This window comes from Hippopotamus amphibius, chromosome 4 (genome assembly GCF_030028045.1).
Source record: "Hippopotamus amphibius kiboko isolate mHipAmp2 chromosome 4, mHipAmp2.hap2, whole genome shotgun sequence".
Lineage (NCBI taxonomy): Eukaryota > Metazoa > Chordata > Mammalia > Artiodactyla > Hippopotamidae > Hippopotamus > Hippopotamus amphibius.
The window spans coordinates 58,467,144-58,472,246 of NC_080189.1; the positions used below are offsets into that span (position 1 = coordinate 58,467,144).

Here is a 5,103-nt window from a genome sequence, read left to right on the forward strand (position 1 = left end):
TATTAATATTCTGGCTAACCGTGAGGTGTGACTCATACAGGCTGAATTAAATATGGATGAGTTTTATTAAGGAGCTGAATGATTTGCAGCAAATAAACAGCATTATAAATGTTGGTGCTTATTCCTGGGACAGATGTAATCATCGGGAAGAGATAAAGCTAACGTGTGTGTTAGGAAGGAGGTAGTTTGAGGTATTACTGCATGGGGCTAGATTTGATTCACTTAATGACATCATACTCTAAAATCAGGACAACTACCTAAAAGAAAATTCTCATGACCCTAACCTCTTGCTGGTTTGAATTTAACCTGCATGTTAAAGTGTATTATCTTACTGTCTGTCATAAAGAAAACTCAAGATAATCCTCCCCATAAGGTGTTGTGCACTTCATCCTCTTTAACAGAGCCGCCTGAGTCTGTGGACAGTCAGTGATGGAAAGGGAAGCTATTTACTTTGATGGCACTACTCCTGAATCATTTATCACTGCCGATACACCACAAAACTACTGGGACCCCAATACTGTTGATAAGTTATTACATCCTGAACCTGCTACCTTATTTTTAATGTGCAGCGACGTGAACTCAGTATCTAACTTTCGTATTAGTTTTCTTCTCTGTTGGTAGATGGTTATCGTTAATGTTTACTACGTACAAGATGATTGTCATAAGTCAGAGGCATGCATCTTTTGCTTCAACCTTCTTATCATCCATTCACCTTTGCTCCTCCACCTGGGGGCCTCAAAAGGCTGGAAGAGAGCTTATATTTTCTCAGTTGTTATCTAACTTACAGCTTCGCCCCACACCTCTGACTGCCCCCACAACACCCTGCAGAAATCTATCCAGAGTCCAGGTCCACCTTGACCACCTTTATCTATAAGATAACTTCTACAACATAGAGCTGGTGGGAATCTGAAGGCCTGCAGTCATACTCTAACAGTTTAATATTGGAATGAGTGATTTAGAGAGTATCGCCTCAGATTATAATGCTAATCCTAGCCAAACATGTCATGAAAACATGTTTTGTCAAACTGTTTTCTCTCTGCTCTCCTGTCTTCTCCTCTCTTCTATTTTTTTTTTTTTTAGGTTTAAAGTTAACTTTTAAGTCTAGGATTTAGATTTTGACATTTTAATTTCTTCTGAATACAAGTCACTTTTTGCAAGCTAGGAAACAGAATCAAACCAAGGCAGTCTTGTCCTCTAGAGATCTAGGCCAATTCTTACAATCTTCAGCAGAATGACATCATAATACTAGGTGCTCACAACAAGGTTATAAACTCTAAATAATAACCACTTATCTACATTTTTTCCTTTGGAAACAGCCAAAAGTCCAGTCCTTAACGGCATGATATACAGAATACCTAGATCTACAAAGGACAGAATGATCCAAATTATATACTGGCCAACCTGTAAGTGAACCACATCAGAGCTGGCCAAGGATTGGTGAACAGAGAAAGTTTTGAAAATTTCCTTTGAGGTTTAAGAAATTCCTAGTTGCTGTTAGCAAGAAAGCAAGTAAAAAATATTATAGATGCACCACACTGATATTTGATTTTGCCAAGGTCTCTACTAGAACACAAAGTTAGAGTACGGGGATAAGAAACTTAGATAATTTCAAAATAAATTACTTAGTAATAAGAAATCTGACATACTGCATTCTTCCATTTGCCACAAGAACATATGGACAATGAGGACTATTTAAGAGAGTGCTCAACTCTAAAAAGGGTGGTGGCGGCAACACTTCACACTAGATTAACCTCCCATTTTCCTGTACAATGAACATTGCTACTCTTCCATGATAGGTATTCATGTGGAAAAACTTGTCAGGCGCTTTTGCCAGGGCTAGGAGATGAGAAATACAGAATGTCCTAATGACACGGCGAGCTGTAAGCTCAGTTAGCATCTTTAGGATGGACCCATAAAATCTGGCCACTGTTTTGTTAAACATCTGCAAACCGCAGACCTCCTTAGCCCCTAGCCATCGTGTCTGCTCCAAGTCTTAAAGCTGGGCTCAGTCCCATCTGTGACTCTTTTCTTCAGGGCTGAGGTGGGTGCTAGGCATCAAAGTCTGGAATGTCATCGTAGGAGTAGCCCCGTAGCCTTTGGATGCATAGGAGGCGATGCGCAGGTGGTAACATCCTGGCAGGAACACCAGGATGCCAATGATCAGGACAGGAACCGCCCGGTCTGCCCCCCCTTTGCTGATGTAGCCTGCCCACAGGAGGGAGCCTATGATCATGAGAAAGGCGCCAATCAAAAACAGCCCTGTAGCAAGTGCAGTGGCCTTGTATGGAATCTCAGGAGGGCTTTTCTTAAACTGAAGGTCGATGTAGCCATCGTCTGTACTGGAGAGCCTTGAATATTTCACTTTACTGCGGGGGGTTCCAGTAGCCAGGTTCGTTCGAGATGGCATCATAACACGCTGACACGGCTACAGGCGGAGCCCCGGCCCAGCCGCCCGCGCGCCGACAGCTCGCTCCCCGAGGACAGCAGGCGCGCCGAAGGCCTCATAGCACCTCCTCTCTTCTATCTTTGATCTTGAACATTTAGAGAAAATTTCCATAGGAAAAAGTAATTTTTAAAATCCCCTGTCCCTCTAGCAGCAAGCCTTTTACCCAAATCTAATGTTCAAAAGTCTTTTAGCTCTACATTGTCCCTGCAAGCCTGCCAACAAAGAGCAGGGAATTGAGAAGGTTCAAATTTCAAGTTCTAGAAAATACTCGAAAGGATTCTATTTCCAATAACTAGAAACCAGTGGGGTAGTTAGTGTTGCCTATAATTTGGTAATATAAGATGTCTACTTAAGTCATTAATTCTGACACAATAGCCTCAATTTGAGGAAATGTTTTCTTTTTGTTGAAGGTTAAAAATGCTACCTACTGGCATGCCAGGGTCTGTGAGCTATATATAGGATATAAGCTATAATTTATTCCTTTAGGAGCTGAAAAAAATTGAAAGATAAGATTCTTCTGTTTCTGTTGCACATTTTAAACACATACTAATTGAACTCAGTGCTTACTAAGTGTCACAGAAATATTTACTGTGTTTACCTGCTTGTGGAATTACTGGGGGCAGCAAGCTGAGGATAAGTCTGGGAGACAGAGAAGTAATTACTCATTTGCTTCAAAAGTATATGGAATAAATATGTGTGTCTCTAGGTAATTTCATTTTCTGATTGACAGGTGTATGATGAAGAAAGAATTAAAATTCAAGGAGGAACAGAAGAAAAGTACGTAGACAATGCTGTTTCCCCAGGCTCACTATGTTGTCTTGTAAGGAAAGATGGGTCTGACTGCCAGTAACAGTCTTAAACAAAAAAATCAAACAAGTGAGACTGAGGAAGTCGCCTTCTAATATAGGTTCAAGTCTATTAGGTAACATGGGATAGCTTAGCTAATGGTAATTATGATGATGCCAGCAGCTACGTATTAAATGCTTATTCAATGCCCAGGTATTACTGACTCACATTAACTTGAAAATAACTCTGTTGGTAAGTTAGTGCTCACCATGTTTTTTTCTCATCTCTATTTAGCCAATGCAGATGTTGAGACAGAATTTGAGCTAGTATTTGAAATAGTCATTTTGACTTGCAAGCCCATGTGCCCCAATACTTTTACATACTGTTTCCATAGAAATTGAGAGTAAGTAGCAAAAACAAATAACCATCAAGCAAAAACCCTGTAACCGTATAGGAAAATCAAATTGAAAATGATATTCTTGAGCTTGATCAATCACTTCATTTTGAATAGTTGTAAGATGTTTCCGAAATCCAGAACCAATTTACCACGATTAAGCATAATCTGAAAGAAGCCCTGTAACTGGTGGAGAAATTTCACGTCTACAGGAAATAAGTGTCAAAAAATTAACTGCAGCATTTTTTATGATAATAAAAGTAGATGTTTTAGGACACCTTTACAAGAGGAGTGTGAAGAACTGAAACATGGTATTTTCCATCAGTGGAATACAAGACAGTAGTCAGAAGTAATTAATTGGATTGAAATATAGCAGCATCTCAGTAACTTAATATTGATTTTAAAAAGAATAAATAGTATGGAATTCATATTCAATGTCAGTTAATGTAAACCCCATCCACATAATAACACTGTATATTTTTTAAAGCTACACATATATTTGCCAAAGGACATTCATTAAATAGAGAGTAGGTGCCAAAGACGAAGCAAGGGATAGGATTGAATATGAGGAATCAAGGGAGAAGAAAAAAATAATATAATAAAACAAAAATGGGGGCTTTTCAATAGACTAAGAATTTAATCAAAACAATTTCATGCCTCTATGATTTTTTTTTTCCACCATGCCGTGCAGCACGTGGGATCTTAGTTCCCCCACCAGGGATCAAACCCATGCCTGCTACAGTGGAAGCATGGTGTCTTAACCACTGGACTGCCAGGGAAGTCCCATCTTTGATTTTTAAACAAACATTTTTATAACAAAAGACCCCAGAAAAGGGACTGAAATGAGTGTAGTATATTTAAAAGATTTGTAAAGTAACCAAGTTTTAAGCCAAGTTTTGGATTTATAGAGGCTTTGGTTTGAGAAAGGATGTTCCAAGGAAGAGCATGTCATGGTCAAGGCAGGGACAGGAGAAGGATGAGTGAAAATTGTATGGGACTTCTTTTGGCAGAAATTTAATGAAAGCTTGACAAGGTGTGACAACAGAAGAAAGCATAAGGCAGCGTTCCTTGTAATCTGTCGCTGGGGCTTTTATTTTGACCTTCCCATAGTTTTGGAGGCCTTTAGGAGCATCTAGGAACAATTAAACAGAACCTGATAAAAATGAGAGCCTTGGAAAAGAAGTTATTGAACACGTGGGTGCCACTCCGTTTCTTTCAGAAATCATGGCTATTAGAGGTTCTATGACACTTTATTGACCTGAGACACTGATAATAAGAGAAGTCTTCCGAAAGTATTAGGAATTATTCATCCTCTGAAATATAAAACAAACAAATAACAACAACAACAGCAAAACAGAACAAAGCAAACCCTTTGGTTGTTGTTGCAGGGAACAACTGTTCAACCCACATAGGAAGAAATGATTAAGGGGACAGCAATTAGAAATAGACCTTATAGGGTTCTCTATTTTGTCATCAC

At 39.2% G+C, this 5,103-nt stretch overlaps 1 pseudogene; it reads right to left on the reverse strand.

Annotated features, from left to right (window-relative positions):
• Nucleotides 1–2,048: 2,048 nt before the first annotated feature.
• LOC130851876 (transmembrane protein 230-like) lies at nt 2,049–2,430 on the reverse strand (annotated as a pseudogene).
• Between the last annotated feature and the right edge of the window lie 2,673 nt (nt 2,431–5,103).